Raw genomic sequence first — 24,204 nt, forward strand, 5'->3', positions numbered from 1 at the left:
TGTCACACTCCAAATCATACTCCCAACTCACACCTTCCACTCTACAATTCCTCCCGCAATATACAGTTCTTCATTCTTTTGTGCTGGTTCTGCATCTTGCATCCTTTCTCCCATTCTGTCGCACTCTTCCCTCATCCTTTTTCCCCAATCTGCAGCTCACTGCCTCTTTCTGGCCAACCGCTTCCTCACTGCTTTCTGGCTCACTGACAACACGCTCCCTCTACTCGCTCTCAGATTTCTGGCCCACCGCATCACTGCTTCCTATACTCTCTTGTGCAGCGCTTCCTCCTCTGACCCACTGCTCTCCCTCTGCTTTCTTGCCTATCACTTCACATCTCACCCATCACTCTCCCTCTCTCTCATAGTGTAACAATGTATTCATTTTTTTTAAATGTAGATTGTGACCCAGTTCCTCAAATAATGGGGCTATTTTTAGACAACCCATTTTTGGAAATGAGCAGGTCACCTTATTCTCAAAGGTGACCGGCGCATTTTCACAGGCTTGAGCTGTAGCGCAAATTGTGCGCTGGCCAGCTGCCTTGAATGGTGTTCTGGGTTGTTTGATCGAAGTGTAATTATTTGCGGAAGAATTGACCGTAGTCAATTTCGCTTCGAATTGATTAGCACTTCAGCCAAACAACCCAAAATTTACCTTTCACCACCACCCCACTCGCTCCCCTACTTAACTGCTTGGTCGCTGCCGCTTCCCCTGCAACCCTGCGGTGCCAGATCCGTCCCTCTTACGCGGGTCGGATCCGACTCCGCAGGGTCCCTTTTTCGTTATTTCCTTTTTTTTCTGTCCCCGCTTCCAATTTTGAGGAAAAAGGGGAAAACACTTCTGTAACCACCCTAGACCAAAAATACTGAACATGGGGAGTGGGCGACACCCCCGCAACACATGTTCAGTATTTATAAAAATCGATCGAATAGTACTGGACGAAATAGGTAAAATTGTAACATTCAATAGATTTTTGTCATCAAAATGGGCAGTACTTTGAATAGAATCGCTCTCCCGACAGTGTTCTGCAAGCTTCCAGCGCCTTTCACAGGGACAGGCCCTGCAGGTGCCTGCCGCTGTAAAATGCGACCCAAAAAATGCATTTTTATCCTGTTTGAGGAACAGAAATGCAAGTGACACAGCAGCGGTTCATACCTTAAAAGAAATGCATGACAGGGTCAGGAAAGACCCAGTCATGCAGTGGCAGCCCCACATCCCGTGCGCGTAGGGTTGCCTACAATTTCTGCACATTTAAAAGTGCATCTTGCTTGGAAATGAGGGATGCGCTTTTAAATTGACAGAAACGCCACTTTATTTGATCAAGGAGGTGAAAAAGGCCATCTGAATGGCTGCGCATATAAAATGTGCCCATTCATGTGCCCTTTGTGGATTGGGCTGCACTTTTTTGCGCAAGTGATGAGATGTGTTAGGGCATTTCATTTCTTGTGTAAAAAAAAAGTTGAGAACCTGGCACCCTGAGTGTTATTTTTTTTAAAACAGTAATTTGTGCAGATTACTTTTAAAAAAAAGCAAAATGTAAAGCCGTTTTTGCACAAAACGGCCGTTTTTGCTGCATTTTGCGCAAAACTGCCATTTTCGCAGCATTTTGCAGGATCGCAAAATCGCTATAAACTGGAGGGTCTGAATATAGGAACTTCACCACACACAGACACACTGATTCCGGACTACCTTCTGATTTCCCCGCAACGCTTTGTTCCAGACTTCATTCTGTCCAGAACTTTTCATCTTGTCCTGATTCCAGATTTATTTGCAAAAACCAAGGCCCAGCACTTGCTGAACTCTTTTCAGCTAGGCCCAAATCCGGAACCATCCCAAAAGAACTTCAGGAATTGATTCTGATCCAGTCTGGCTTGCTACCATTCATGCTTGCCTACTGAACTCGCCATCTACCGTGTCCAGTGACCAGAACGGCCAATCCAAATTCAGTCTCAGGTGCAGTCCAAATTGACCAGAACCGCCCCACTGACCATCCTGCCAGAGGTGCCCTGCTGCCGGTAGACCCGATCCGGAATGACCAGAACCTGACGGTCCAATCTTAATTACAGTGGACTGAAAGTATAAACAGGAATCATAGTAACCCATAGTATATATTGCCTTGTCCTACCCCCAATTATCAACCATTAACTTCAGAACCTCTAATATTGTCAGAACCCTTCTTGTGCTGATTTTTCTCATTTGTTTCATTAAACCATAACCCATTAGTGATTTGGATTAAATAAAGTAATTCCCATACAAAACGGAAACCAGAGTATTACACGTGAAGAGTTACTATTGGCCGTGCGTAACTGGAGATTCACGGGTGGCATTCTTTTTTTCCTAGTCATTAATATAGTTTAAATAACCCAACCTGTCATTTTTAAAACCAAATTTCTACTTTTCTGTTCTGATTTTTTCAAAAACGCCTCTCACTAAAACTTCCATAACTTCTTCAATGTTATAGCTAGAGACCCAATTTCAACTCTCAGTTAAACCTAAGATCTGTAACTACACCCACAACCAACCTCATTGCAGAACAGTGTATTTGTCCTGTTTTTATTAAAAATCGCATAGTGAAATTGTGCAGCGAATTCGCATTTTACAAGTTTTACACATGTCTTTTCCCATTCAAAGTGTTTCTTAGCTCCCATTCTGATCTAAAGTGTGTTCTGTTGCTCATATTGTAGCTTATGTTGGTTAGAACCCGTTTAGTATTCCTCCCATAAGAAATTATATCAAATTAGGCATTTTTGCACACTTTTCCTTGTTTCACAAAGCCATTTTCAACTGTCATTTTAATAAGTGTAAATTTCCAAAAATGCTTTTCTCTCTTGTTTGGGGATGGAGGATTGCATTCAAACCCTGTACACTGTTCTTCATTCCTAAATACCTGCTACCTACTTACATCTGTGTAGAATTGCTCATTTGTGAATGGAGAACTTTGCAGGGGGAATCTTAACTTAAACGCTATTTTTTCACAAGCCAAAACTGTTCTTTTTCCTGTGTTTTATCTCCTGTGCTGCTCAAAAGTGAATTCAATTGCCTTAATTATTTTTTTATTTGCATTGTCACCACATTGGTGATTGGTGCTATATCTATATATATATCTATATATAGATATATATATATATTAAAATGTGTGTGATTTGAATTTAAAATAAATAAGTAAATATTTACCTGTACAAACCAGCCTGATTCCTGGTCCAGTGTGACCTGGGGGGTATTTTGAGACGGGTGTGACGAGTGGTAGATCACTCGGAATATTGAACCTATAGACATCATAAAAAAGTATTTCATTTGGGCATTACATGCTAGGCAAGACCCGAGTGTGTGCCTGATTGAAATCCTTAACACTGGAGATGGGTGCTTAGAGAGATAAAGAGGATCCGAAGCAGATGCTCTATATTTAGCCGTCAATCTCTTGTTAACTGCAGGAATCAACTTCCGAGGAAGTATCAATTCCACTTGCTTCATGCAAAGATTCCTGCAGATGTTTCAATCTAGATTCCTCCGATACCAGTTCTTCTGGCAACGAGGGCGTCCCATACTCAAGACCAAAGGGTATTACTTCTTCAGATGTATGCATCTTCACAGATTGAGGATAGAGTCTTAAAAAAATCTGAACAAGGTTGTGGTGTGTAATTTTTTTCAAAAGTAGAAGCAGAAGGCGCTATGGATTTCATTATTGGCAATTAAATTGTTGAAATCGTCGACGATGACACATGAGGTGTCAGTAACGTGTCCTTCGACGGAGGAGCCGATGACGCACTCTTCGACTTAACTTTATCAGTCGATAGTGACGACTTCTTGTGCGTCACAGAAGCTTTTTCTCAAATCAAGCGTTTTTCACGCTCTCGAGGAGTCTCCGCAGCCGAGGTAGACGACTCACGGCTTCTGTGTCTTTTTTCAAGGTTATCGCCTCTAGGTGCCTTCGAGGAGGGCAAGGACGCATTCTCGAACACCTTTAACATGCTTTTGCGGAATTCCTCGCACTGTGCCGGGGTACTGTTTTTCGTTGGACAAATAACCCTCTCAGGAGAACTGTAGGATGAGGTGGACGGCGACATATGGCGCCTTTTCTTACTGTGTTTCGAAGAGGAAGAATGATGTGATCCACTTCGAGAGCGTGACCTGGAGTGTTTTTTGTGACGAGGAGACGAAGGCCTCGACTCGTCTGAAGTATGTTTAGAAGGGGTGGGGGCGTGAACACGCAGCGATCATACTCTGAAGCCAAACCGTGGCGCAGAACAGCAGCTACAGGATAAGAAGTACGCCGGAATCTGTGGTGGCAGAGTAAAAAAAATGGCGGCCAGCTCCAAACAAAGGACGCGCCGATGTACCATGATGTGACCAAGCAGGGACCGTAACACACACACTGTGGTAGATGACCGCTGCAGTCTGCAGGCACGACACATATGGAAGAACAATGAACGTGCACCCCGAGACTCCGGTGCCCGTAGGAGTCAAGGTAAAACATTAAGATATAATAGCCTGCACATAGTGTGCCAAATGGAATCATGCCCCGGTCTGTAAAAGTCACTGGGAGCAATCCTGGGCTCTAAGCCCTTGGAACAGAACTGGAATGCGCCAGCACGAACACACGGACCTAGAAGATTGATATGCCAAGCTCGAACTGAGAAAGGAAATCGCAGTCGCTAAAGGCACAGCCGTTTGCCGCGCACCAGCAGCAACAAGAAGAGGGACGGATTGCGGGATCCGAAAAGCAGCGCGGAGCCCGAATATCTGACGAGCCTGCGGATGCACCGCTGGGACATATGTTGGAGATGAGGCTTGAGAGGGTGGATGGCTCCTGCTAATGAGCAATTCAGTCTGGAATATTGATATTTAGCCTGCGCCCCGACCAGACAGACGGGCCTGCGGGACGTGGCATACACATCTGATACAGTTGCCCGTAGAATGCAACAGTCTTAATGCATCTGGGCTCTTGTGAGGTGACTCGCAGCTGGGTGTTCTTGGTGAACAGATGAGGCAATAAGCACCAAAGCAGCCCGGGCACTTGATTTCCCGCACAACACAGGCCAAACCGAAGGAGGAACCAGCAAACATCTGGAAACCACGCGAGTTCAACCAGCGATTGCATGCAGATGTCAATGATGGAGAGGAGATTGATGTGGTAGAAACATTACAAGACATCAGCCTTCCCAAACTAAAGTTAGAAGAGAGGGAGAACTTGGAAGCCCCCATCACATAAGAGGAACTAGCCACTAGTAAGGCTCCAGGGACGGATGGACTCCCAAGCAAATTTTACAAAACGTATAAAGCCGAGTTGCTCCCCCAAGCTACTAGAAATGCTCAACGAGGCACTGAAAAAGGGGGGCACTGCCAGAGTCTGAGGGAGGCAATTATCCCACTTCTGAAGCCTAACAAACCATGCACGGACTGCGGATCATATAGACCGCTATCCATGCTGAACCAAGATAGCAAAATACTTACGGCAGTGCTGGCAAATAGGTTGAGACCGGTTATCAAAAAACTCATACACCCTGACCGAACGGGGCATGTTCTGGGCAGGAACATAACCGCCAATCTCAGAAGGCTCCACCATGTAGTAGAACAAACTGAAAAGGACTCCTAGGAGGTCGCTATAATTTCGCTAGATGCGGTGAAGGCCTTCGACTCTGTTAAATGGACTTGGCTAATGGCGGCCCTAAAAGAATACGGGATGGGACCAATATACTTGAGATGGGTCCAACTGTTGTATAGTAAACCACTAGCTAGAATGCAAACGGGAGCGACCCTCTCAGACCGATGGCAACTTGGCAGGGGCACCAGACAGGGGTGTCAATGGTCCCTCATGCTGTTCATTTTAGTGTTAGAGCCCCTAGCAATATACTTGAGGCATCAATACGGGGAGGTTGGGATCCGAACAAAGGGAGGGCAACATTTGATATCTATGTACGCGGATGACATGCTGCTGTATTTGAGATACCCCGAAGAGAACCTACAATACATTCAAGTAGTAATAGGGCGATATGTAGTGCTGTCTGGTATCACAGTGAACCCCAAGAAATCATGCATATTTCCCCAGGGTAGATATAAAAGGGTTACCACAGGAGGAATTGCCAGTATTACAAATACAATGGGAGTCTAAGACCTTTAGATATCTGGGGATCGATGTCCATCACAGTGTAGAGGGCGAAGATAAACAAAACACAGAAGGCGGTGGCCAGCATTGAAAACAGCATGAGGTTTTGGGCTAAGCTCCCCTTGACCACGATGGGGAGCGCTGCACTGCTAAAAAGATGCTGGTGCTACATAGGCTGCTACACTACTTTGCGAATATACCATATATGATTCCCAGGCGATTCTTTGCTAAAATTCAGGGTATATGAAGGGTATTCATATGGCACAATACTAGGAACAGAATAGCGGTGTGGAAATTGCAAAATACGTATGACCAAGGGGGCATTAAATTGCCCAACTTAAAGATGTATTACCTGGCCAGTCAGCTACAGTATGTGGCAAGGTGGTTATCGGAAAGCCCCACGTCGGAGTCTAGGTTGTTGAGAGCTGAATGTGTCCGTTTTTCCTGAAAGAATGGATATGGTTGCCTAAATCCCACCGTGACAGAGGGATAAGAATGTTGGACTTGGGATGGAAAATATGGCAACGGGCATGCCGGGCTATGGAAAACCCACACACGTGTTCCCCTCAGACACCGCTAGCGGCACTTAATGGAGTGGATGAGCAAATGAGGTAGATAGTCCGGAAGCACTGGGAATCGAGTGGTATAGCAACACTGGGAGATGTATGGCAGGATGGGAAGGCGGTGGAGTTTGACACAATGGTGGAAGACACTGGATTACACCAGGGACAGTACATCACCTTCATTATACTATTGCGGATGATAATATACACCTGGTCAGAAATAGAGCTGGGGAACCAGCCCAACATGGCCGTGGAAACATTTTATGATGTGTCAGAGGGCGGCCATCAGGTCTCCCGGATCTACGAACTGCTGATGTCAAGGGTAGGAAAGGAGGTGGTCCATCTATGACAAGATTGGGAAGAGGACGCAGGGGAATCCATGAGTGACGGGCTGTGGGTGAGGGCGCAAGGATACCAGAAAAAAGTGTCCAGGAATGCGAGGTTGCAACAAATTCAGCTATATATCACCCACACAGCGTACATGACCCCCCCACCCCACCCCGCCAGAAGGTAGCAAGGTTTAAGAATGCAGTGTTAGGCAGAAATATATGCAGTACCCTTTTGGGAACACCACACACAATTAAGACTACAAGTGACAGTACAAATTCACCTTTTGTACAAGCCTGTACTACACAAGTAAAATGGTAGCGATGGCTGAGCAGCCAGACTTATCTCAAGAGTAAGTGAGCAGTATCAAATAGTTACACAAAGGACAGCAATTACTATGATTCAGGCAAACACTGACTCATGGTTTTCAAGTAAAAGAAAGTACATTTATTTCACTCTTCAGTTCTAGAACATCACACTATTATAAGCAGTTTAAAAATCACACTCTTAATACACCACACCACTCCCAATAAGTTCGAGACAAGTTAAGCTCACAAAATGAAGTGGAAGCAAAATGGCACTCCAGCAATTTAAAAGGGAGGGAAAAACAAAGTTAATCGAAATTGAACCACACCAACAGGTAAGTACTCGGGGCAATTGAGCAAGAGGAACTACAGTGATTGAATCAGGTAGAAAAGGCTTCGGGCCAAAGTCAATGGGTCAAAAGTCTTTTGCTCACGGTCCAGGGTAGTTCGTGGTAAAGTTCGTGCCACAGATTCACAGATTCCGGACGAGGTTGGTCGGCAGAAAAGTTAGTTCAAAGAGAAGAGAAGGACAAGCCCTCGGTTTGGAGAAAGATTTCAAACACTTTCACCGCGGCTGAACGAAACGTACAACCGGATTTGCACAGTACCTTAAAACTGAGAGGAAGCAGCGGTAGCTGAGGCGGATGTTCCTGCTAGTTCCTGCAGGCTCACGGTTCCTGAAGCGACTGTCGGACTGACAAGAAGTAGGAAGACTTGAGGGTCCTGCACTACCCAGGCATTAAACAGCAGCAGAGCAAAGCCACAAATAAAAGGTGCGCTCCTTAAAACCCAAGCAGGGTCCGACCTTCCTGGCTATCCGGCCCGCTGTAGCTCTGTACAGCAAATTCGACCAGAGGAGGGGTCCTGGCTTGTAGTTTGCGCGAGCTGGTTGGTCCCACCAGCTCAAGGGAAGAAGTTTCCTGGGAGGATCTTCTCTGTCGTTGGATTCTGAAGATTCTGACCTGCTGCATGGCTTCACCGGGCGGTTCAGTCTTGGTAGGGGTCCTCTTCTGTCAGCTTCCCGTTGGTTATTTTGTTCCAGTGGCGACTCTGCCTTTCCAGTACCAGAGACCTGCTCTTTTTGCAGTTTTCCCCCATTCACACAGCCTGGCTGTCAATCACACAGCAGGGTGGCTGTTCTGGCAAGGACAGTCAGCCAGCCAATCAAACAGGAGTGCGACTTGCGTTACCAAGGGAACCCATGGCAGGGTCCTAAGACCCCTCCCTCACATCCTGCCTACCCAGACTTTCAGGCGCCTTAAGGAGGGCTTCTGTACAGAAGCCCGCGAAAAGACGGCTAACAAAGATCTAAACCTGGTTTGGCGCTCAGAGTAAAACATGAGAAAGACTAACAAAAAGAAATGGTGACTAATCCCAGCCGGAGCTAAAATAAAATATATTTGGTCAAGCGGCTTTATGTTCGAGGCTAATATAATAGTCTAAAACAATACCATGGTTATATAAGATAACCGCGGTATGAAAAATAGGGTAGTTACCACTGCCACCAGCCAAGTCTTGATGAAAAGGGAGCGAAAACAGTGCTCCAAGAGAAACAGACAAAAAGGGATAATAATTAACCCTTTCCAATACTCCATGTAAGATGGGGTGTACTGGGTCTGTGGTTTAAAGAGACTACTTAAAGTTAATGGCAACTTTACATGTTTCTGGGAGACAGTAGTCAGTCCCAGAAAATGGAGCCAGTGGGAAGTCTAAAAGACAATCCTGTGTCACAGCACTGAAGGTGCTGTGTAACACACAAACAAAATGATGCCCATGGAGTAGGTGAAGCTACAGAGCCCAAGATCACACAAATGGTAAAAACACACAGCAAAACACATATAAGAGTGGGAAAAAGGCTCACACTCTTACCAAGTGAAAAAATAAACCCTAGAAATCCAGCAAAGCTGCTGAGGGACTCATTAAGTAAGGGAAGTCCGCCATTTATGAGAATTCTCCCTAACATGCAAGAACACAAACATGTCCCAAGTGTGGGGAGGAGAATGCGTGCCCGGAAATACGGGATGTTCTGGAGGGAGGTGGCACTCCTATTGACTGAGAATTCTTTTTTCCGAAGCAGCAAGCTGGATATTGGGAAATATCAAAGATAAGCAATACGTGGGAGGACACAATCCATTAAAAATAGCGGATTTACACCATATGTGGTGGACATGCCCTAAAGCTACAATATATTGGAAAGAGATCCTGGGAAACAAAACTGATAATGGGAGGCACAACTACCATACACACCAACGGTGATCCTGCTAGGGGCCGAAGTCGAGGGGGTCTATGCGGCAAGTGGCAACAGAGCAGCCCTCATTACGCATCTCTTGATGGCAGCACGCATGACTCTAGCCGAGAGATGGAAAACGGTGGAAGGACCTGTAATAGCATGGTGGTGGATGAAGATCTGGGGTGTCTTAGCTATGGAGAAAGTCTGTGCTCTAAAAGTAGGGACGCATAACAAATTTCTGGCAGTATGGAGCCCCTACCATGAATATGTACAGGACAGAGAAGCCCAATTTTATAAACCAAAGCTACTTAAGAACGTGCACGTGATTTGATCATATTGACCATAATGGAACTTATTTTTTGCAAGGAGGAATAATAGACTGAAAACCCAGAACAATGGGAATGAACCATACATGTTGGGGATGGGGGGGGGGAGAGGGGCAAGGTTACAGGGTTTGTTTATAACATATAAAACCTCATGTATGCTGAAACCGCGTAATGTGATACTGGAGGATGTACCTGTATAAACTGTGACGTCAATTGTAGATATAATACTGCTGGTAATGTTACTGGAATTAGCGAGCTACATGAAAAATAAAAACTTTAAAGAAAACTACATTTCCCCTCTAAATCCATCGCTTTCCTCTTGGTCATACTGTCCCCATCCAATGGCAGTTCTCTCCCTAAGCCCCTCCTCGGCAGCCATCTTCACATTTGGTAAGCACGTAAAGTGGCAGTATGACCAAGAAGAGCCGCAGAGTGGACGGAGGGAAGGTTTGAATGTGAATCCATGCCAGACCCATGCTGGAGAACAATAGTTACAGGAAAGTAACTTAAACCTTCGCCAGCATGGGGTCTGGCATGGATTCGCAGGCTCATGATTAACGAACACATAGCAGTACAACATTACACACCCATCGAAAGTGGCAAGGCTCAACAGAAGCAATTAATTCTTACCTCTGGAACAGGCTCACCTCGAGCGAACAGGTTGCGTTCTTCCCTGGAATCCCTGTTGACGCAGTTGAACTTCGTGAAGGTGTGCGTGGACCTCCACGTAGCTGTCCATCAGGGGCACACCAGACAGGAACGCCTTTGTTGCACCGATCACTCTCGTGGAGTGGGCTCTCGGACGGCCTGGCAGCAGTCGGTTCGCCAACCGATGACAGTGCGTGCTGCAGCTGGAGAGCCACCTTGACAGTGAAGACTTGGACAAGGCGTTCCCATGGTTCACAGGAACAAAGTTCACTAACAGTTCTGAAGTCTTTCGAAAACTCTTCCTGCGTGTGATGTAGAACTTCAGGGCATGAGCAAAGTCCAACTAGTGCAAGGCCTTTTCCACCATGGACAAAGGTTTCGGGAAAAACACAGGTAACAACAAAGGCGCGTTGAGGTGGAATTCAAGAGGGGAGCATGCGCAGCACCATCCTCGATTCATGGAAAGTCAGGTACGGTTGCTTACAGGATAGGGCCTGGATCTCACCTACCCTTCTGGCAAAATTGATGGCCTGTTGCATAGGCTCGAAGGGGGCCCCGATTAGCCTAGTCAGAGCCACGTTGAGTTTCCATGTGAGGGCAGGAGACTTCAATGGTGGGAAAGATCGGAAAAGTCCTTTGAGAAACTCCTTGACGAGTCGGTGGGACCAAAGTGAAGATCTTCCTGGAGAACTGGTGTAGCGGGATATAGCCGCCAGATGTACCTTGATAGAGGCGTGCGCCAGTCCGGCCTTGGCCAAGGATAGCAAGTATGGAAGAATCTGTGGGGCCATGACCCCTAGAGGGGTAATCTTCTGCGACTGCCACCACGTAGCGAAAACGCTTCCACTTGTGAACATAGCACTTAAAGGTCGACGACGCCCTGGCATTGGCAAGAACCTCCCTGCAGTCTGCTGGTAACTCATACCCTCCAAACTCTAGGGCTGCAGGAGGCAAGCCCTCAGGTTTAGTGAGCCTGGGTCGCGATGAAGGATTGCGCCTCCTTCTCTGTTGAAAAGATCCAGAACCCCTGGCAGCTTGACCGGAGGCGACGCTGACGGTCTGAGAAGGCCCGGAGACCAAGTCTGCCTCGGCCATGCTAGGGCAATGAGTATCATCTTGCATTGACACTGTCTGAGTGTGTTGATGACTCGTAGCAGGAGAAGGAATGGAGGAAACGCGTACAGAAACAGCCCTTCCCACAGGAAGGAGAATGCGTCCCCCAGGCTCCTAGGCTGGTGGAATCTGCTGGCAAACTTCTGGCATTTGGAGTTTGCCGCCATCGCAAACATATCCATCTGCGATCTGCCCCATTTGACGAACAGACGGTCCACCTGGGCCTGACGAAGCTCCAACTTGTGGCTGGAGCGCAGTTCCCTGCTGAGGGAGTCTGCAATGGTGTTCTTCCGCCAGGTGGAGAGGGACGAGGAACATCCCTTCCTGTCTGAGGGCCTAGCGCCACATCTCCTGTGCTTCCTTAGAGAGCGCAGCGGATCGAGTGCCCCCCTGCTTCCTGATGTAAAACGTGGTGGTGTTGTCCGTGAAAAACCTCACCACCTTGCCTTTCAGAGACAGGAGAAACAACTTGAGGGCCCAGGACACTGCCTGTAGCTCCAGGATGTTGATATGAAGATCATTCTCCTGGAGCAACCACAGGCCTCTGGCGTGCAGATGTCCAGTGTGCACTCCCCAACCCTACAGGGAGGTGTCCGTGGTGACTGTCTCCTGGTATGGGGGGGGGGGGGTCCTCAAACCCCCCCAGCCAGTGCCTTGGGCGATGTTGGAGCAGACGCCCCACCATCCATTCGCCCGACGGAACTCTTTGTTGATATCTTGTCCGTGAAGCTTCTGGACACCTGTAGCCAGTGGGCGTCCAGGAATTCCTGTAGGGGTTGCATCTGCACCCTGCAGAGACCGACAAGGTAGATGCAGGACAACATCTTGGCCAGTAACGACTGGATGGCCCGCACGTGGCCATCTTCATCAACAGCCATTGCACGTTTCCTTGAATGGCTGCTAGCCTCTCCTCCGAGGGCGATGCCAGGCAAGACACTGTATGGAGTCTGGCACCTAGGAACATGGAGTTCTGCAATGGCGTTAAGCAATTGACAGAGTTGGCAGAGAATCCCAGATCCGTCAGTAGCCGGACAGTTCTCTTCCTGTGTCTGTCGGCCAGCTCCCACGAGCGGGCACGTATCAGTCAGTCATCCAGTTATGGGTATACATGTATGCCTTGTAGACACAGATGGGCTGCCACTGGTGCCAGGCATTTCATGAACACTCTGGGGGCCAACTTCAAGCCGAAAGGTCGGGCCTTGACCTGGTAGTGCTGTCCCCTGCACCACGAAACGTAGAAACTTCTCGTGAATCGAGAGGTGGAAATAGGCGTCCTCCGGATCCAATGACTAATAAGTCCTTTTTCCAGTTGGCCGAGCACATGTTGCAACATGCCCATTCAGAACTTTGAGGACTTAAGATATTTTTTCAGACGTCGAAGGTCTAGGATGGGCCTCCAGCACCCAGTCTTCGGACTAGAAAGTATCTTGAATAGATTCTGGAGCTGCTGGGGAACCAGCTATATCGCCCCTTTCGCCGCATGGCTTGTATCTCTTCCAGAAGCTTCCAGAAGCTGAGGGATGTGCTGCTCCTGACGGAAACCAGAGAGATCCGCGGACACCTGCGTTGGAACGCCAGGCTGTGTCCTTGAATGAGAGCGTCCAGCACCCATCGTTCGGTGGTGATCTTTATCCACTCGCTGATGAACCTCGTCTACCGGCCTCCCACTGGGGTGCACGAGTGAGGGCCCGAGGCCCCAGTCGGCTCAGGCTTGCTTTGGCGCTGCCGTCCTGCCTGCTACCACAGGCCTGGGAACAGCCTCTGTAGGCTTTTTGCATTGAGGATCTGGAAGGCTGTGCTGTCGGTACGAAGTGGAGAACACTTTTGAAGACCTGCTTGACTTTCCCCTGAAGGAGCGAACCAACAAGCTGTGCGGCTGGAGAGTGCCCAGCGAACGGGCCGTCTCCGTATCCATCTTGATGGCCTGGAGGGACTCGTCGACAGTCTCCCCAAACAGATTTGCTCTGTTGAAGAGCATGTTCAGCACCTTCGCTTGGACCTCCTGATGGAAATTTGTGGCTTTCATCCAATCTCGTCGACGAAGACAGACACTGTTCCCCATTTTCCAGAACCCCGTGTCGCCAACGTCCAAAGGCCACTGTGATGGCGAGATCCGACGCCACTTCCCCTTCCTGGAAGAGAGCGACTGCCTCCATCTTATCGACGGGGAGGAACTCCAGGATAAGTCCCAGCTTCTACCATAATTCCCTGTCATACCTGGCCTGGCTCGCCAATGCATTATCAGGCTTCATAATGGACGCCGTGGTGTAAATCACCTACTTTCCCATGGAGTCCATCCTTTTCCCCTCGCTGTGCGGAGGGACCAACGACGACACGGACGGTTTAGCCGACCGCTTTCTCGTGGCCGCCGACACACCTGAATCTGGCGATGGCTGCGACCTCCGGCACTTGGGTGCATAGTCCGGCACCCAATATTTCTTCTCCAGCCTATCCCGTTTGGCTGGAGCCATGCAAGAGTTCTTCATGATGGCCAGGCCCTCCTCCCAAACCTTGTCCAAAAAAGGCTCTGCCATGATAGTCTTCTTCTTGGCCTCGCACCTTTGATACAAGAAGCCCTCCATCTTGGTTTCCTCGGGCACCAGCTGGAATAGCTCGGAGGCCACCGTCAGATGCAACGATGTCTTAGTCATCATCCATTGTTGTGGCCGTATCCGTTCCTATACTTGTACCCGTACCTGTGTCTTGGTCTGCTGGGGGAGAAGGGGCCCCGACATGGTGGAGTAGGTTGATATGGGTGCGTCGGATGACGCTTCAAGTTCTTCGCTGAAGGCTGATCTGGGAAATTGGGAACCACAGGTATCGGAACCGGAGCATCCTTATCTGGATCTCTGGCACCAAGGTGTGTAGAGTCGACCGAATATCCAAGGAAATATCCCTCGGCTGAGAAGGCAGACGTGGAAAACTAGCCCGTTGTCCTCCTCCACTTCAACGTCCTTTTGGACCGTATGCAAGGACTATTGATCTTAGTCGTCTGTGGACGAGACCTCCATGGTTTGAGCGACTGCCTGTGAGGGCTGTATCGGGCCTCCTAGCCCCCACCTTTGCAACCCCCCACCGAGGGTCTTGAACCGGGGCTTGGGCTGGTTTCACCCCTTCTGGAACGCTTGCAGACTTTGCCAAAGTCACTGTGGCAGTGTCGCGCCTTGGGGGCAGAGACACTTTGAGCAGTGGGAGCTACACTCGTAGGATCAGAGCCCATAGCTGTCATGGTAGCAGTAGTTGACAACAGAGTCGCCGACAAGGTCTTAGCCTGTGCCGGTTCAGCCTGCTTGAGCTGCTCGGATTTCTTTTCCTCCGTCGACGGCTTCTCGGATTTCTCACGTAGTTTAGCCCGGGGTAGATGACTTGCTCTTTGAAGAGGAGCTTGATTGTAGGCTGACAATGGAGGCGGAAGGTGATGCTGATCATACCCGATCCATTTTGGGACCTGCTTCCGTGGCGAGCCTGGTGGACTCGGACTTGCGGCTCTTGGCCTTATCTTGGGCGCCCACAGATGAAGCACCCTCAAAGGGTTTAGAAGCCCACTCCTTTTATTCAGAGGTAATCAAAGATAGACATTAAGTGCACCCCCATACTTTCCGCTAAGGTGCTGTCCTGAAAGGTGCCATTCTGGAATAATTGAGCGGCTCGTTCCAAACCCATATCAGATCACCTTTGGGTATCTCTGAAACCTCTCTTTCCCAGATCAAGGGCGGGTGGGGCACAAGGAAGACAGAGGGGAAGGCCAGGAGGAATGGAGAGCATTGGGCTTATATTGCTTCCATAGGGTCCACAAGACTGACAAGGTTGGGTGGTTTCTGATTTTGTCTGGGAGGTCTTTGGTCGGGGCACACAGGAGGTCTCTTACTTTCCTGGGGTGCGTATGGGTGTCTTCTATATATGTTCAATAGGTTCGCATTTCATATTTCATATGTTCTAACATGACCCTTACATGGGCTGCCTTGTAGTACTGGCGGAAGTCCGGGAGTCCAAAGCCTCCCTGGGACTTCGGGAGAGTCAGGGAGGCAAATTTGATCATTGGCTTTTTTCATTCCAAACAAACTTCAAGGCAATGGTTTGCAGGGATTTAAAAAAATGTGTCTGGCACTATAGTAGGGAGGGCAGAGAAAAGGTATAGGAGGTGGGGAAGGATATTCATTTTTAGGAATACCATGCGCCTGAACCATGAGAGGGTCAGTGGGGTCCATCGCTGGAGGTCTGAACTTATCTTGGAGAGAGTAGCGGGAAAGTTCAGCTCAAAAAGCTTCCCCCAAGTCCCTCAGAAGTAGAATTCCCAGATAGGGTGTAGCCGTGTGCTCAACCTTATACCTCCAACTGATTCTCTCCCTTCAATGAACCTGCCTACTCCCCCCCACTGGCATGAGGCATGATTTCGATGGGTTAATTTTCAGGCCGGTGAAGGCCCCAAATGATTGAATCAGGTTCAAGAGGCTCAGGAGAGATTCTTCCAGGTTGGTTATATAAACAAGAATGTCGTCTGCAAATAGGGATAGCTTAAAGTCTAGATCCCTGTATCTATCCCCTGAGATCCCTTGGTGTTTTCTTATAGCTATAGCGAGAGGCTCAACCATTAAAAGGGCATATAAAAGGGAAGAAATAGGGCATCCCTGTCGGGTACCTCAGGAAAGGGGGAACGGGGCAGTGACTATCTCACTGACCGACACCCTGGCAGACGGGCCACTGTACAAAGCAGAAATCCACCCACGGAATCTTTCACCTAATCCCATCCTTTGCAAGACTTTGCCCATATAGGACCACTCCACCAGGTTGAAGGCCTTTTCTGAGTCCAGCGATAAAAGGTAAGCTATGTTGTTACTACCAGCCTCCTGCATCAGATCCAAGGTTTTCCTGATATGATCAGACCCCTGCCTCCCAGGGATAAACCCAACCTGGACGCCATGGACTAGCGGGGGAAGATGCTGGGCTAACCTATTTGCAAGTAGTTTAAGACCTTCACATCGGTATTCAGTAAAGCAATGGGGCGATAAGATTGGCAATTCGTCAGGTCCTGCCCCTCTTTTGGGATAACCACAATACGGGCCGATATCATGGACTGGGGGAGTGTCCCTGAATCCAGGGTTGCATAGAATAATTTGGACAGGAATGGGGCCAGAGTGGAGCGACAGGACTTCTAAAAAAGGATTGTGAAGCCATCTTTGCCAGGGGTGGTACCCCCCTTTCATGGAGCCAATAGTATTTACTACCTCCTGGGGTGTGATGGCCCTCTTTAGAGGATCCGCCTTCCCTGGAGGGAGGTGGGGGATCGGAAGGGAGTCGAGAAACTTGTCGACTTCCGGTCCTTCCACGGAGCACTCTGATGTGTAGAGGCGCTCATAAAATATTCGGAATTGCTCTGCTATCCCCATGTCGTCAAGCCATTTTTTGCCCCCCGTAAGGCACACCGCATCCACCCTTCTACTACTTCTAAGTTCACGTGACATCCAAGGCAAGATTTTATCCGCCTTCTCCATATACCTTTGTTTAAGAAGGGACCATTTTCTCTCGGTTTGCCCGACCATAAGGGTAGCTAGTTTCACTGAGTTGTTGAAGCTCAGCCCATTTACCCGGAAATATTTGGGCTCAGTTTTCTCCTCACTGGCTCCGACAAGCTTTCTTGTTGCTCCCAACCCAATGAAGACCCCTCGGATTGTATCCTTAAAGGCCTCCCAGACTCCCGCCTCCCCCACTTCTACATTGTCATTAAACTCAAAGTATTCCTTAAAATTCGTGAGGAGGGTCTGAGCAGTTTCCCTATCCTTCAACAGGAGATCGTTACACGTCCACCTCGTGGACACAGGGGTGCCCGGGGAGATACGCACTTGGACTCGGATTAGATCATGGTCAGACCACTGGATCAACTCCACCCCGAACTCCGTAATAATCTTGTGCAGGGTTTTATTGAGCAAGACAATCAATCCTAGAGAAAGAGGAGTGTTGGTTAGAAAAAAATGTGAAAAGAGAATTCCGTCCCTGACGTGTCGAGTGGGAGTCTAGAAGACCAATCGCCTCATTCGAGGCGTGGAAAGTTGAGGCCATCCTCCTCTGGGTCTGCAGGTCTGTGTAGGGGCAGTCTGACTTCCTGTCCCAATCAGGCTGGAGAACCATATTAAAATCACCTCCCACCAGGAGAAGCCCCTCTGTAAATCCCATGATCTTTGTTTTTGCACCCTCCCAAAATTGCTCCTGGGCCTCGTTAGGGGCATAAATAGATACCAGGGTCACTTTCTCCCCCCTGATCTCCCCTTTCACCATTACAAACCGACCGTTTGGGTCTGCACGTTGAGCTTTCGATATGAAGTGAGCTTTGGGAGACACCACAATCGCTACCCCTCTTTTTGGTCAGGGCCTGACCCTCACTCGCACCCTCGAGCACCTAGAGAATGATAGTGGAAGCTACCTCGAACAGAGGATCCCTCTCCCACATATACAAAATCCTTATCACAGCACAACTCGAAGGCAGAGAGGGATTTAAACAGTTTTGGGAGGAGAAGTGGGGAGAGACATTAGAAGAGGCAACCTGGTCTAAACTCTTTGGGGTGCTCTTTTCGGGTTCCCTCTACACAGCAGCCATGGAGCTTAATTTTAAAATCCTTCACACGTGGCATCTCTCCCCCCCCCCCCCCCGAGAGGTTATCTAAAATGTTTTGCAGTACGTTCCCCCTCTGTCCCAGGGAGTGTGGCCAGAGGGGGTCCTGGTATTACCTGTCGTGGGAATGCCCTTCCATCCAGATCTTCTGGTCGGACCTTCTGAGCTGGATCAAAGACATAGTGGGTCTCACGCTTCCCTTACGCTCCATTGACCTCCTGTTTGGTCTCCCCTCCACTGTCCCAGATTCGGGCGTCTTTCCCAGAGTGGTTCAGGCCATGTTGAGAGCGGGGAGACTAGCTCTCGCCCAGAAGTGGAGATGCAAATCAGTTCCATCCAGAGCTGAATTTTCGGCAAAACTTTGCACCATCTTCACATACCGGAAATGTACAGCTCTGGTACATGACACAATGAACGCCTTCCTGCTGGATTGGACATTAGTACTCTTGCATGAGGACTGTGGTATAATGAGACTGAGGCAGAAACAGCCCAACTGATTGTCTCCTTGTGTATCACCCTTCACCGCTCGTAGTTCGTCACCAATGAACCCAATCTGTCAGCCCATCCATACTGTAAGGTCCTGTGATTGATCTCTCTGGAATCCCTAAGGCCCGTTTGGGCCTGGTTAATTATTAGCAGGGGGAGGGTTGAAGAGGGAAGGGGTGACGGATTGGTTTTACAAGCATTCACTAAATGTGTTTTTCTTGTCTAAGTAAAAAGTTTAATAAAAAAAGTGGACAAAAAAAGACCGCTCCTAGGATCGGCCAGTCCTGGGTTAGGCATGACCCTGCTCGGAGCATGGGTCAGAGGCCTTGGTGTTATAAGCCATACCGCCAGCCTACTACACCTGTCCATCATCTTGTTGGAGAAACCAAGGCATATCGTTCACTCTACTTCCCTGTGGTCCAGGTGAAGGCAGTAGAGGCATTAAACGCATTCCGTAGCCTGCATTTGGTGCAGGGCCTGAAGAGGGATCTTCCCTCTCTCTTCTTCTCCGTCATGGTCGAAGGGTGCGAAGTAGGCCCAAGAAACCTAGTAGAATCTTCGATGGACCTTTGCCCTTGAGGGGCGTGGAACTTGACCGACAACGGGTCCCCGCTATCAGCAGATTAAGAAAAGAGCACACAGGGTTCCTTGAAACAAAAAACATTTTGCGTCGAAAACACAAAAAGATTTACAAATAGCTCGGAGAGCAAACTCGAGGAATCCCAACACTGAAGCGTGCAGTAAAAATCTGAAGATGGCTGCCAGAGAACGGGCTTAGGGAGAGGACGGTCATTGGTTTAGAGGAGAAATACAGTTTTTAAGGGACAGTGAAACTATTTTTTTTCTTTTACCAAGGATACCTTTGGGTCAGCAAAGAATGTTTGGAGAACTATCTCCTCATTAATGTGAAAGGAAGAAACAACCTTAGAGAGAAAGGCAGGATGCGTCCTGAACAGCAGCTTATCCCGGTGAAACGTGGTATAGGGCTCTGAAGCCACCAGAGCCTGAATCTCGCTGATCCGGCATGCTGAAGTAAGGCCAAGCAGCAGGGCAGTCTTAATAGTAACTAGCCTGATGTCTGCTGACGCCATCAGCTCAAAGGGTTGGTGAGCCAGGGCGCCCAGCACCACGGTAAGGTCCCAGACCGGATGTGGGCACTTGATAGGAGGATAATATAGTCTGGTCAGACCCGCTAAATGTCTTAACCACCGGATTGGAAGAGGAGAAAATGTCATCTCAGGTATTGTTGTAGGCCCCTATGGCCGCCAGATACGTACTGCAGGTGTCCACCTGCACACCTGAGTGAGCCAGATGCACAGAGAATGATAACACATCGTCCAGTGAGCACGTCAGAGGATCAATCTTGTTTGTCTCGGCCCAGTGGCAGAACCTGGTCCACTTGCTTCTGTACTGACTCCTGGCAGAGTCGCTTCTTGTCCCCTGAATGATAGCCAGGTTGTGCTGTGACAAGCGTAGATGCTTCAGGGCCACCTGTTCAGAAACCAACCTGCCAGGGCTAACTTTTGCAGAGCTGGGTGAAGGACTGTGCCCTCCTGCTGGGTGAGTTAGGAGGCTGGTCCCAGCAGAACGTGTACCGTAGGTTGGTCTGACAGCTTGAGGAGCTCCGAGAACCAAGGTCTTGCCAGCCACCATGGTACTATCTGGACGAATCGAAGGCTCCGTGACTTCCTGACCTCTCAGATGACCCTGTGAATCAGTGGGAGGAAACTCTTACGCATTCATGCCGTACCACAGGATCTGCTACGTGTCCCCCAGAGATCCCCTGCCTTGCCCCAGCCAGGAAGCAAACTGAGGACACCTCCCGTTGCTCATGGTGGCGAATATGTCTAGCTGAGGGTGACCCCACACGTGGCAAATCCCCCTCAGGACCTCTTTGTTCAGCTGCCACATGTAGTTGTCGAACCCCAGCCTGCTGAGAGCCTGTCTGCCTCCAAGTTGGACTCCCCCGGCAGGTGGATTGCGAATAGGTGAATGTTGTTCGAAAGGGCACACTCCCAAATCTCAACGGACAGCCGGCAGAGCAGAGGGGACCTGGTACATCCCTACTTGTCGATGCAAAACATGTAAGTGGAGCTGTCTGTATGCAGATCGACTTGCCGCTGACCATGGGTAGGAACGCTTTTAGAGCCAGCCAGATGGTCATCATCTTGAGCCAGTTAATGTACTCCAGTTGTTCCTGTCGTGACCATACTCCTTGGACTCTGAAGTTGCCCAGTGTAGCGCCCCCCCCATCCCTCTAGGGATGAGTCTGTGGTAATAGTGAGCTCCGGAGAAGGCTGCCTGAACGGTCTGCCCGCCAATAGGTTGGTCTTTGCACTCCACCACTCCAGGTCTGGGTGAAGTTGCTGTGGTATGCTGATTAGAGCTGCCTGGGAGCCAGTCTCCTGATTATAGGAGGTTGAGAAAGGCAGCTGCAGCCTCCTCATTTTGAGTCTTGTGTGTAGCACAGCCAGGAGACAAGCCGCCATAATTCACAGAAAGTGCTGGTACCATCATGCTGAGGTCACTGGTCTGACGAGAAAATGGCTGGTGGCCCTTCCTGATTGCTGTGATCTTGTCTGCTGAGGGGAAGATCCTCTTTGCCCTTGTATCCCAAATCAGTCCCAGGAATGTTAAGGAATGAGTGGGGAGTAACTGCGACTTCGTGAGGTTGATGGAGAACCCCAGATCGAATAGCATGAGCATCAGTGCTGAAGCTGTGCGCTGTACAGCCTCGGGTGACTCCGCTCAGACTAGCCAGTCGTCAAGATATGGATAGAGGTGATAGCCCTCCGCCCTGAGCAGAGCTGCTACAGAGTTCATTAATCTTGTAAAGACTCTTGTAGCCGAATTGAGGACCTTGTATTGAAAATGAAAGCCTTTGATGGGTCTCCCAAATCAAGGACATATAGGTAAGCATCCTTCAGAGGCAGGGAGCAAATCCAGTCTCCCCCACACAGTGTCTCCACAAGGAGTGCTTGAGTAATCCTCTTGAACTAAGGACTAAGGAAAGGTTCAAGAAAGATAGGTCTAGAAAAACTCTCAGGCCAGCCTGGTTCTTTTTCTGAATGGCGAATATCAGGGAAGGAACAAGTTACTTACCTGTAACTGTTCTCCAGAATGGGTCTGGCATGGATTCACATGCTCATGAATATTCCCCGTCGTCAGGCTGGGAATCCTTGGTAAAGAAAAAAAATCAGTTTCATTACCGAACTGTCTTTCTCCTAACAACCAATCACTGAGCTCTGTGTCATAGTGCCCCCAGCCAATGACTGCCCTCTACCTAAGCCCTTCCTCTGGCAGCCATCTTCAGATTTGGTAGCACGTACAGTGGCAGTAGGACAAAGAGAAGAGCCGCAGAGGCGTAGGCGGGAGGGTTCACATGTGAATCCATGCCAGAACCATGCTGGAGAACAAGAGTCACAGGTAAGTAACTTGTTCCTTCCCCAGCATGGGGACTGGTAGGGATTCACATGCTCAGTAGTAAAGAATACATAGCAGTACGCACAAGCACGGGAGGTGGCAAGGCTCAACATAGGCACCTCTTACCTCCTCACCAGACTCACCTTCAAGCGAACAGGTTGCGCAGCACTGCTTGGCCGACTCTGGACTCTCCCTGGAATCCCTGTCGACGCAGTAGAATTTTGTGAAGGTGTGCGTCGACCTCCATGTCCAGATGTCCAGCAGGGGCACATCAGACAGGAACACCCTAGCATTGATCGCTCTGGTAGAGTGGGCTCTCAGACGGCCAGGGAGAGGTCTGTTTGCCAACCAATGACAGTGGGTGATACAGCCGGAGAGCCACCTGGAAATGGAAGCCTTGGACAGGGCCTTCCTATGGTTCACAGGACCAAAGTTCACTCTTCGTGCGGCCACATAAAACTTCAGCGCTCTAGCCACATCCAGCAAATGTAAAGTCATTTCAGCCCGCGACAAAGGAGTCGGAAAAAACACAGGTAACACAAAGGGCTTGTTTAGATCAAAGTCTGACGGCACCTTGGGCATGAAGGAGGGGTGCGTCTGCAGTACCACACTTGTCTCGTGGAAAGTCAAGTGAGGTGGTTTACAGGAGAGGGCCTGGATCCCCCCACTCGTCGTGCAGAGGTGATGGCCACGAGAAAAGCAGTTTTCCACGACAAAAAACTGGAGTGGTGCAGAATGCCTAGGCTCGAACAGAGGTGTCGTGCTTCTGCATCTCTGCCTCTGGGTGGCGCTGTCTTCAGCCCTGCGGGGTGTTTTCGAGCAGCTTCAGAGTTGCCCCATAATCATTATTTGACATTTGCTTTCCGAAATCTGTATCTCCGAAAACATGGACTTCAATTCCCATAATGCACCTTGCAGCAGTTCTCCTTTCCTGGTTATTTCTATGCATCAGTGTTGGAACCACAATCCCCAGAAGTGCTCAGTGCTACTTTCACCTTCCCAGGACCAGAGAGGGAGGAGGCAGATTACCTTCAGGTGTGCTGCTCCAGGTGCTGCTAATTAGCCAGCTTTAGCACAGGGCAGGGCAGTATTTAAGCAGCTGCCTGCAGGAGCACAGGGCTCTTACATTGTGTTCGCTCCCAGCCCTTTTTTGCCTTGAGCCACGATATTCTGCTCTTTCCGGTTTCTGTCAGATCCTGCTCCTGTTTCAGTGCCCGGTGCTTACTGCCTGGCAGCCCTGTTACTCTCCTCTGCCTTCAGCCCCGCTCCTCTGAGTTCCCAGCCTGCTACTTTCCTATGCGCTCCCTGCATTGCAGCCCTCCTCCCTGTTCATTGTTCCCTGTCTGCAGTTCCTTGCTCTCCACCTCCCATTATCTGGCTCCCTGCCTGCTGTTCCTTCTTCCTTTCCTTCAGTCTGTTTCCTGGCTTTAGCTTCCAAGTTCCAGTCCTGGGTTTATTTGTATCAGTCTTCTATTCTACCCTTGTTTTCCCACTTCAGAGCCACAGTTTCCCTGTTATGTCTCCAGTCCTGACCGGATATTCCAGTCCAGATATACAGTTCCTGATTACCAGTCTGCAGTTCCAGTCTCCTGTATTATTGCAAATAGATTATTTTCTACTTGCTTTCCCCCTTCTAAACCTTGCTCATTTGACTGCCTAGTTATCCCTAGTTATTTATGTTACTGTTCTTGTCCTCACTTGTGCTTCTGTCATTGCTTTGTTCAGAGTTTGCCTGCTGGGTTTCCCAGCAGGCACTCTCTGCCCTTCCCTTGTCTAGTGAATTAAATTTAACAGTGTGTTGCATTCTGTTCCCTCAGAGGGCATCTGCTGTAGGTTCCCGCTGGACCCATACCGGCTTGTCTCGTCTAAGTACACTCCTTGTTTGTGCCCAAGGGTCCAGACACAAGCCACTCCTGCGTCCCCTTTCCATGGGCTTGCAAGGAGTGGTGCCTGTAAAAGTAACTTGCACAGAGGCATTGAGCTTCCCTTAAATCTATTGGCAGTCTCTAGTCCAACCTGTGTATACACCCCTAGTGGGATTCCTCATTGTTTGTCGACTGCATGGTTTCCATCCG

At 49.2% G+C, this 24,204-nt stretch overlaps 1 protein-coding gene across 1 annotated transcript in view; it reads right to left on the reverse strand.

The window, feature by feature from the left end:
• ROCK1 (Rho associated coiled-coil containing protein kinase 1) overlaps window positions 1–24,204 on the reverse strand; it is a 3,300,884-nt gene that overhangs the window by 2,361,241 nt on the left and 915,439 nt on the right. The gene's annotated exons all lie outside the window — the stretch shown is intronic.

Source organism: Ambystoma mexicanum, chromosome 5q (genome assembly GCF_040938575.1).
Source record: "Ambystoma mexicanum isolate Mex_15411 chromosome 5q, UKY_AmexF1_1, whole genome shotgun sequence".
In the NCBI taxonomy this organism is placed as follows: domain Eukaryota; kingdom Metazoa; phylum Chordata; class Amphibia; order Caudata; family Ambystomatidae; genus Ambystoma; species Ambystoma mexicanum.